General features: G+C 36.5%; 1 long non-coding RNA gene across 2 annotated transcripts; it reads right to left on the bottom strand.

Annotated features, from left to right (window-relative positions):
• Positions 1-8,715: 8,715 nt before the first annotated feature.
• On the bottom strand, positions 8,716-10,204 carry LOC107832617 (uncharacterized). 2 transcript variants are annotated; one of them, XR_012694530.1, is made up of 3 exons: positions 9,672-10,204; positions 9,422-9,542; positions 8,716-9,317 (listed from the first exon to the last, which is right to left on the bottom strand). It is a non-coding gene; the product is annotated as an uncharacterized LOC107832617 (long non-coding RNA). The 2 variants fall into 2 exon arrangements; XR_001658612.2 differs by having other exon boundaries at positions 9,422-10,204.
• Positions 10,205-10,440: the final 236 nt, after the last annotated feature.

Raw genomic sequence — 10,440 nt, 5'->3', positions numbered from 1 at the left:
GAGATCATATTGTAGCAACTCTAATGATTGGACGACTATGCTAGCTTCAATTCTGTAGTAGAGAAGTTTGGAATTCATTTTAGCCTATGGACTACATACCCTGGCGCCTGGTGAGAGCTTGATAGGTGTTGCTTGGTATTTAGCATTGGCAATTGGATTCACATACACTGACAGGAGAAGGAAGCATTCATTGGACAATGTTATAATAGCTAGTTCATTAGACTTTAGCTTTTCTATCTTTTTAATAACTAGTAGCTTCATGCAACTTTTATTTTGGTTTGGACATCTTGTAAGCTTTGGACCTATTTTGGGATTTTATTTATATATTAGCCACTAGGCAAGTGCTGCCGAGTGGTATAGTTACTATAAAAAAATATTAATCATGGTATGCCAATATATATATATATATATCAAGAATATTGGGTATACTATCTAATATACTCAAACAAAGTATACAATAATTCAACACTAATCATAATATGCTAATGTGTAATATACCATGAATATTAGCTATGCACTTTAACATACTCTGTAAAGTATAGCATGATATTCAACATTAGTCATAGTATACTAGTGTGTATCAGGTATACCATACAGTATACCATAATTTCAACTATTGGTACACCACAAACTACACAATGATTCAATTATAATAATTGTATATGTATTGTGGTATCAGAGCCAGCCCATCCTTTCGGAGGGATGAACAATTTACTAAATATGTCTGAGTCATTTCCATCATTCTCTTTCCTTGCAAAAATAAATATGTCCCTTATTCTATATAAAACCTTCTCCAAAAAATATGATTACCTCTATGAAGTAGATATCCTACCCGACAAACAGAAAATAACCTCTACTGAACTACCCCTCATAAACCCTAACTCGGCTTTTGCCAAAAAATTATTTGCACCATGGACCCAAATTCGTTCCTCAGTCCAACACAGACCAAAAGGAGTTAAAGAATATGTTGCTGCCTCAAAACTTGACTAGCATCTTATTTTTGTCATTCAAGAGGAACAATTTATTACCCTCAAATCTAGATGCTTTTTCTAGACAATTAAGAAATCATGGTTTTACCCATATCCGTTTTGGTGCTATCCGAATCGCTTTAACATATCACGGAAGAAAAGGTCAGCATGTTGTTACTCGACTTTCTCTTCTAGATACAAGATACTATGAGTTCCACAACATTCCAATATGGGTACTGCAGAAGTTATCTTGAATGTTGGGACTGTCTTCATAACTATCTTTCCAAATTTCAACATGTCCCTTCATGACACATACCTAATCGAAGCATTAAAAATCCAAGTCCAAATCAAGGGAGCCCTACAAGCCAAAGATGCTATTCAAGCCACTCTTCATCACCAAATGGCATGACATGTCCAAAATCATGCCATGGATCTATGCCTTCCCGGAGGAGAAAATACTTTACTCTTGAATATTGATGCTACCAAATGAAACTCCATGTGCACCCAAATACCTAAACAAATTCCCAGAGATTAGCTCGTCAAAATCCTTCCCGATTCCTGGATCACAAATTATGAAAAGTTAAGGGAACTAGAGGAATCTTTGCAATCTGGTGAGCCAACTTTTACCAAAAGAAATGACAAAACCGTTTCCATAAGATTTGATCATTCCTATTTCAAAAAACCCGATAAAACCATCTTTTATTGCCAATTGATCCAACCCAAAGATACATACCCTGACCCTGAAAGCGAACCCTTCTGGAATATACAAATTATCATGGAAGAACATGACTGGTGTCAGCACTTCGATAAAGAGGGCAAAAGAGTTTGGTGGTTCAAATGCCCCTTTATGGGACACTGCCCTTGGGATCTTGGTTGCGACTGCCAAGATTGTTTGTTAGATGCAATTGGAGAATATTATGAACACCACCTGTATCAACGAAACCAAACCACAATCCGAGAAAAAAGGGAAAACCACTGAAAAGCAATTCCGAGCCAAATATAAAAATAAAGATCCTTCAGTTGGCTCATTAAGTCGTCCTGGTAAATATGAATTTCCTATCAGTTACAAACCCCACGAATGGCCAAAATTTCTAGAAAAATTCACTCCAAGCTGAGAAGATAGTGAAGTAACACCCCCCCCCCCCAAACCACCATCAGCTCATACCTCAGAATCCAAAAATCCATATGAACCTAAAACTTCACCAACTCAAAAAAACTCCAAAGCCCACATAACCACAAATATTCATGCTAAGCCCTTCAAGCTCCAGATTTTTCTTCACTTCAACCTTTTGAAAAATAGGGTATAAGCCATGCTCCAAAAATCCCCAAGAAAAATATAGTGCTAACTACTGGAGAAAAACCCCCCAACGAGTGATATCGAGGCAACAATGAATTGGCAATCAAAAAATTCCATCTGCTAAAATAAAGTACTGAACAACATTGGCAACACCATCAAAAATGTGGCTCACACACAAAACAAAATGATGAGCAAAGTGGAAACAATTGAGAAAAAGGTGGAGCAAATATCGTCTCACCATGCAGGACTAATCAAAGGCTTGGAATTAAGATTGGCAAATTTACAATATGAAATTTGTCCGCCGGGAACTTCACTTTTTCAATTCTTCCAACCACAATAAAAGGAGACGATTTCCATCAAAGAACAAATCCAACTTTTTGATAAATGGCCACTTTGAGTCACAAAAGACCCCAATCTTCCCTTCAAAACTTGTCTTCTTCCCTATGTCGCCACAAGCATATTCCACATCTAAATTGGACTACACATTTTCTACTTTTCCTACTACCTCACAAAATCCTATTTCTTTCAACCAACCCTTAAAAGAAGAACATGATTTTGATATTTAAAATAAGGTTTGGGAAAGGAAAGATGCTCTTGCGACCCAAAAACAAACCAAGAAAAAGCGAGATCATGGAGAAAGTTCAAAAGGGTCCAACCCCGAAAACCTGATGATTTCTGATCAAAAAGCTCCAGACCTCTATATCTTGCAACCAAGAAACATGTCAGAAGGAGATACCACATGGTCGGAATCTCTAAATTCATCAGATAATCATTCAATGGAAGATAGCTCTCAAAGTATTGAATCCACAACAAACTCTTCCGAAGAAGATAATCCCCCAATATTTGTGAACTAGCCAAGAGACCTAGAAATATCTGAAGTAAATGAGGATCAAGATGACATCATAGATGAACCAATCCTAGAAAGAAGATATGATCCCATGGTGTCAAAACCAGTTGGAACTGGCTTCCACACTTTCACCTTAGATGACGTTAAGGTTTCAAAATGGCCTCAAAGGATCCAAGACTTCTATACTTGGATGGTGACCGAAAATTTGGTGGAACGAGAAAAGTATATCACCCTGTCAGAACTTACTTCATGGTTCTGAGGAATCCTCAGAGATTGGTGGAACTCACTTGGGATTCAAGACAAAAATACTTTTCTTACTTCCCAGGACTTTGCCTTTAACATCAGAATCCTACATGAAGTTTTCTGTGGAGATACTGGCCAAAGAGAAGAAATAATTAGGAGACAACTTTTCGAGATGAAGTGTATGTCATTCGACAGAAATGACATTGACAAGCATTTTCAAAAAATGGCGAAGGTATACTTTGAGATCGGTGGAGACATCAACCTGAAGCAAGCTTTTGCCTCTTCCCTTCCAAAGTTGTTGGCAAGTCGAACCATGACCATCATTGAAGAAAATATTTAGTCAATAACAATCCCACAAGTCAACTACATCAGGCAAGCTATTTTCGTCGCATTGGAAGACATTTGTACAAAGCGCTCTACCCTAAAACAAATTATCCAACACAATACAGTGCTTGACAAAGCATGTCGCAGATCTGATCTAATCACCAGATCAGGATGTTCCTACCACAGATATAGGCGACGCAAAGGATTTAGGAGGTTCAGATGGCCAAGAATTCCATATAGGAGATCGAGGTCAAGGAGACATACAAAATATTTCAAATGAAGGAGGCCAGGAAATTTCACAAAAAGAATAGATGCTTTGTTTGCCACAAGATCGGACATTTCCCAAGAAACTGTCCCCAATTGAGGAAATTTGTCAAAATCCTATAAGAGATTGAATATTACACTGGCATACATCTCGAAAAGGAAGAAGACCTCGAGTCCATATTCTTCATGGACGATAAACCCACTGAAGAAACTTTATTCTTTATTGATACATAAAATATCATGGTGATGACCACTACCAAATTTCAGAACCAGCAGCTAAAGCCCAGGAAGAGATCAACGCTCTCATAGTCATCCCTCAAGTGGACCTCAAGGTTTATTCATCCAAATGGGATAAACCAACTCGAGTCATTGCATTCATTGACACTGGAGATGCTTGTTCACTCATGAATCATGTTGTTCTCCCTGAAGATCAATGGGTGCCACGCTTTAAGGATTTCAACACTGCATCAAATGGAATCTTGACTACCACTGTCATCACAAAGCACCCAGTTACAATTGAGTTCTTTCCAGGATTGAAGTACAAAACCAAGCTAATAAGGTCCGATGTACCAGGAAAAGATCTTATTGTTGGATTCGACATTTTCAGACAACTAAAATATCAACTCCAGATCAGGGCTAACCGGATAACCTTTAAAAAACAGTTCAAATCTTATTATGAAATTTCAAGGCTATTCTAAATCACCAACGATGAAGAAATCAAGGATATTGAACAAGATCTCATTAAGCGTTCATGTGCTAAATCCCATAAGGATTTTGTGAAGAAAGAGAAAAGTCCATTATGGAAGAACAAAGAGTGTTTTATCAAGCTCCCTTTAAAGAAGAATGAAAACATCAATCCAACAAAATCCAGTCTTTCAGGCATGAATCCAGATCATCTTCAACTTGCAAAGAAAGAATGTGAAGAACTATTGGAATTTGATCTAATAGAGTCATCGGATTCACAATGGGCATGCGAAGCATTTTATGTCAACAAAAGAGCTGAGCAAACAAGAGGAAAACTCAGGTTAATTATTAACTACCAACCACTTAACCATTTCCTCCAAGATGATAAATTCTCTATCCCAAATAAACTCACTCTTTGCTCCCACTTAGCCAAGGTCAAATCTTTTTCCAACTTTGATCTTAAATCTGGATTTTGCCAATTGGGAATCCACCCTGAAGAAAGAGCCAAAACGGCAATTTGCATCCCCAATCATCACTTCCAATGAAAAGTCATGCCCTTCGGATTAAAAATTGCACCCTACTTGTTCCAAAAAGGCAAGATAAAAATATTCCAGCCCATCCTCCATACCTCATTAGTTTACATTGATGACATATTGTTATTTAATAATACATTGGAGGAACATATCAACTTGCTTCATCAATTAGAGGCATTGGTAACATAGTACGGGATCATGCTTTTAGCAAAAAAGACGGTTCTTACTCACAAAGAGATTGATTTTCTCGGAATGCATTTTTTCCAAGGTGCATACAGTCCAGGACCATATATATGTCAGGAACTACTCAAATTTCCTGATACCAGCCTCACAACAAAGCAGATCCAACAGTTTTTGGGTGTAGTAAATTATGTAAAAGATTCCATCCCAAATATCTCTACATATATTTCTCTGCTCACAAAGATGCTCAAGAAAAATGCTCTATCATGGGGAAAGAAACAAGATGAAGCAGTCAGGGAAATAAAGGAGATATCTAAAGATGTCAAGTCCCTTTACATCCCTTTATAAGGTAAGAAGATACTGCAAACTGATGCAAGGAATGAATATTGGAGTATTGTTCTATTTGAAGAAAAGATGGCTAGAGGAAAATATGTGGATATGCTAGCGGAAAGTTCAATGATATCGAGCAACATTATCACTCAACTTTCAAGGAAATTCTTGCAGTGAAGAATGGAATCAAAAAATTCAATATTTTCCTGATTCATAACAAATTTCTAATAGAAATGGATATGAAGGCCTTCTCAAAGATGATCTAGATAAATGCAAAAATTATTCCCAATCCTCATATTCTCAGATAGGCCCAATGGTTCTCTCCATACAAGTTCCAAGTCAAGCACCTGTAAGGAAAGGATAACATTCTTGCAGATTTTCTTCAAAAAGATTTTCCCGAGCGAAAATGAAATCAAAACAAAAGTTAATCAGTCATATCTTTATGTTTTCAAATATACCAGGAACAAGTTCATTAAATCCAACGGATCATCCACCTGAGTTGTTCAACCTCATAGATCCTTTTGATCCATCAATTATAATGGAAAGAAGAACTTATTATGAGCTCCAGGTTTTCTGGCAACATGGAGGATCCATTCTCAAGCCATGTAGGTCAATCCAGAATATCCATTCTGCCACATATCCATAGCACAAGCCAAGGATTTTCTACATGAACTATTATGATTTTTCTGGTACTTATGCCATTAGTATTATATTTTTATGGAATTCAAGTGCAACGTCTTCAAGGAATTTGATAACATTAAACATACTCTTAAAATATTTCTATTATGGTTCAAGTCTCGAAGATATTGGATAAAATATTTCAATGATTCCTACAAAGCAAAGTTATTCATGTTCCATAAGCCAGTGAAAATTATTAATGGAAAAGTCCAGGCGCAAGCAGAGGTATCATTCTGGTGGAAATTTCCCGTGTCCACTTTATCCATTGAAGAAGAATATAGTGAAGCACAAAGAATTATCTTCCAGCAAAATAAGCGCATCCCAAGAGAAATATGGCCAAAATACTGGGTGATCTGGAATTATACCAACACTCATCCTCACTAGGAAAGGGTCCGAGAAGCAGCAAAGGAATATCAAACCCCGTACGAAGTCATCCGAGAAAAGATCACTCAAGACATATCCAGATTAAGTTTGCGGATTACATCCCTCAATCCAAAGAAGAAGGAACACAACGAAGAAAGACCGTCAAGTTCCAGGCGTTACTACACAAGATCTTTGAAAAGATGCCTAGAAGACAACCCCAAAGAATCAATGGAAGATAATTATCTAAATACCTGCTAATCCCATAATAATCCCACATTACCTACCAAACAATCCTTAAAAAATCATCTACCCATGCCAAGATAAAATTTCACATCTTTCCATACTTTTCGGCCCCATTTTCACATGCCTCCACATGCTTCGTCACATGCAGCACCCTACTTTTACATGCTTTCACATGCTCCCACATACTTTCACATGCTATACCATATATATTTCACCTCTTTTACATGTTTTCATGAGTTTTTTTAGTTGCTTTGCCTCAGTTCTTTCACATGTAAAAAGGAACCCACTTGTAGATAGGTTTGCCATGTAAGATAGGTTTGTTTTATAATATAAGTTTGTCTTGTAATAACCTCCTAGTCCTATATAAAGGAGGCCACATAGTAGTTGTAAGATCATCTGGTAACCTTTGTAAATCTTCATGATATATTACATATGAGTTCTTTCTAAATTTCCCTCTTGTTCTTTCTTTCGAATGGATGAAAAGGTCGGTCCATGTATACTCTATGAAAGTTAGCTTATTATAGTACGAAATTTTTTTGAGTTATAACACCTAAAGTTGGTTATAGTACAAAATTTTTCTGAGTTGTGTAGCTTGACAAGCTATCCCTTATGGGTTGTTGAAGCTATCCCCTTTGTAGTAAAACTTTTGCGACTATAAGCAAATTTACTGTTTGTGTAGCTTGGCAAGCCGTCCCTTATAGATTGTTGAAGCCAGCCCATTTGTAGGGAAACTTTCATATTTATGATTTAGTTTGCTTTCTTGGAGTCTCTTGCTTTGTTCTTTGTATTGTGGTATACCAAAGAGTATACCAAGAATATTGAGAATATCCTTAGTTGCGCTATAAGGATGGAACTCCTTCCCCCTAAGGCTTTTACTTTTTAACATGTGTAACTTTTGCGAATACCACCTTTTTTAATCAATAATCACATTTTTTAAATGTTTTATCTCTTCTTCTCCACCCCCGATCACGTCCAATTCACGCCCAAATAACGAGTATGAAACGGTCATTGTAATTATAAAATTCAACATAAATCGGAGTCAAATCCACATAGAGTTTAGTTCGATGCTAAGGTAAACACTTAAGAAAAAAACCTTGAAATAACTAGATTTATCTTTTAAACAGCAGTGAGAAGTTATCTAAATTAACTTCTATGAAATTAAACAAACTAGTAAGCAATAAGTGAATGAAATATTTTTGGTGTTTATATCAAATAAGGGAAAATCCTAGGGATGTAACTTTCACCTAGGTGTAACCATAATGGGTAGAGTAAATCCATACTTGTTGGGTAGATTGGAGTGTGTTATGACTCTCAATTCTCAAGTACCCACTCAATACCTCTCGGTCAAAGAGTGATTATGTCCAAATTAGCTTTTTCAAGACCAAATGGGTAGCAATCTAAACAATTAATATGAGTCCATGTGGGATTATCCATATCTCTAGTTCAATCCTTTAATCAAACTAGCCAAAATTTCAACAAGCTCAATTTCTTGTTAGCCAAGTTTTTCTAGACTAGGTTCTGCTTTCTCAAGTAAGATCTAAGTCAAATAGACATGAATCAATGTTTGCAACCATTAATTTTAGATATACATTATAAACAAGGCTAAATAACAAACATCCAATCAATAACAAGTATTAATATTAAATACCCATAAGTTTTACACACTAGGGTTGGGTGACAACCCTAGATAAAACCTAGCTATTCGTACTCAAAGTCATGAATAATTGAAAAGAAGAAGTAATTGAAGATATAAAACTAAAATTAAAAGGTAAAAGTAATGGATCTTCTCTTATTATAGTCACCGATTTCCCAAAATAGCTAACTCTAACTGCTACCATCTGCTATAGTTTAAAAATTACCCTAAAAAGTATGTCATCTATTTATAGTGCTCTGAAATTTGCTGACAAAAATACCCTTCGGGAGTTTCTGCGGCCGCACAATTTGGCTGCGGACCGCACTTTCTTCTGTTGCTCTTACAGTAGGATGGATTCTGCGTCCACATAATAACTTCTACGGCCGCACTTTAGCTTCTGTGGCCACACAATTTGACTGTGAATGCACTTTAAGGAGGCTTTGAATTTGGTCCTTTGCAACGTCTATGATCTTTCCAAGCTTGTCAGTGCAAACAGCTTCTGCGCACGCACAATTTAGTATGTGGACCGCGCTGTTGCTAAACTCTTCTGAAGCTTCAAGGGTAAATTTGTGGCCGCACTTGTATTTCTGCGGGCTGTATCTTCATCTATGACTGCAGAATAAGTTTGCATACCGCACAATCCTTTGCACTGCTCCTCTTTGACTAGTTGAGCTGGAACATCTCCTTCTTGAGTTATATTTCTTCATTGAGCTCACATCCTCTAGTATGCCTGCAATTCACATAATTTTATTAAATTCAAAAACCAAAATTACTATTTTCGGACTAAAAACTAAAGTAAAAAGGTGCTAATAAGTGGTTAAAATCCACACTTACCCCCTCCCCTCACTAAACCGTCCAAGAACCAAACCACAACTATGGCCACCAATTTCATCCATCAAAATCACAAAGCTCCAGTAATTGAGATTATTTTAATGCCTTTTTATTCCTACAATGACTAAATTTTAAAATCATAAAGTAATCCTATATAACTTTTATAAGGCAGTGAAAGAGTTAATCGAAAAAATGATCAAAAAAGGTATTTAGATATTGCCGAAAAAATATTTTCGGCGACTGCAAACCTTACCCATTCTTCACCTTTATCGTTCACTCTCTTCTAACTTTTAAAGTAAGAACCATCCGTGCATTACTATCTTCAAACCAGCAGAAAAAATTCTCTAACAACCCATTTATCTCTTATCTCCTCTCATCTCTTTTGTTCCTTCCTCAAAATATAACTCATGTTAAATTAGCCATACCCTCTTCTCTTTATTTAATTTCCCAATAAGGATTGGTGAAGAGGTGATGTATACTGACATGAATAAATTGGAGGAGGAAAAAAGCAGAGGCGAGAGACGAGAAAGATAGGAAACGATAGAGAGAATTATACAAAAGGGATGGGGAGGGGAAAATTAAGGGATGAGATTTTCTAGATGAGCTTTGAATTGGGGGAAAGATTCGGATGAGAAGTGGAGCAATGGAAAGAGGGAGGCCTTGGGGTTCCATTTTCGTCTGATGCTTTCATAGATTATGGTGCAACGGGTGAAATTGATATTTTAGGAGCAGATCGGGTCATTATTTTGTTCCATTGTGATAGTTCTGCCCTTTGCCCTAAAAATAACTTTGAATCAAAGCCAAACCATGAAATAACAACTTTGAATTGAACCCAACAAAAGTACAATATCTAGAAATAATTTGTCTAGAAAAATACTCTAATGAAATAAAACAATAAAAGAAGAAGAACAATATTGCAGAGAAAGAAAGAGTAATTCTTATTGAATTTTGGGATGATTTACAATGGGGTAAGACCCCTCTATTTATGCGGGAAAAATGACTTAGCCACAAAGTAAAACTCT

The sequence above is a fragment of the Nicotiana tabacum genome, chromosome 8 (assembly GCF_000715075.1).
Source record: "Nicotiana tabacum cultivar K326 chromosome 8, ASM71507v2, whole genome shotgun sequence".
In the NCBI taxonomy this organism is placed as follows: domain Eukaryota; kingdom Viridiplantae; phylum Streptophyta; class Magnoliopsida; order Solanales; family Solanaceae; genus Nicotiana; species Nicotiana tabacum.
The sequence above is the reverse complement of the archived record's forward strand: the minus strand, read 5'-3'. Positions and strand labels throughout refer to the sequence as shown.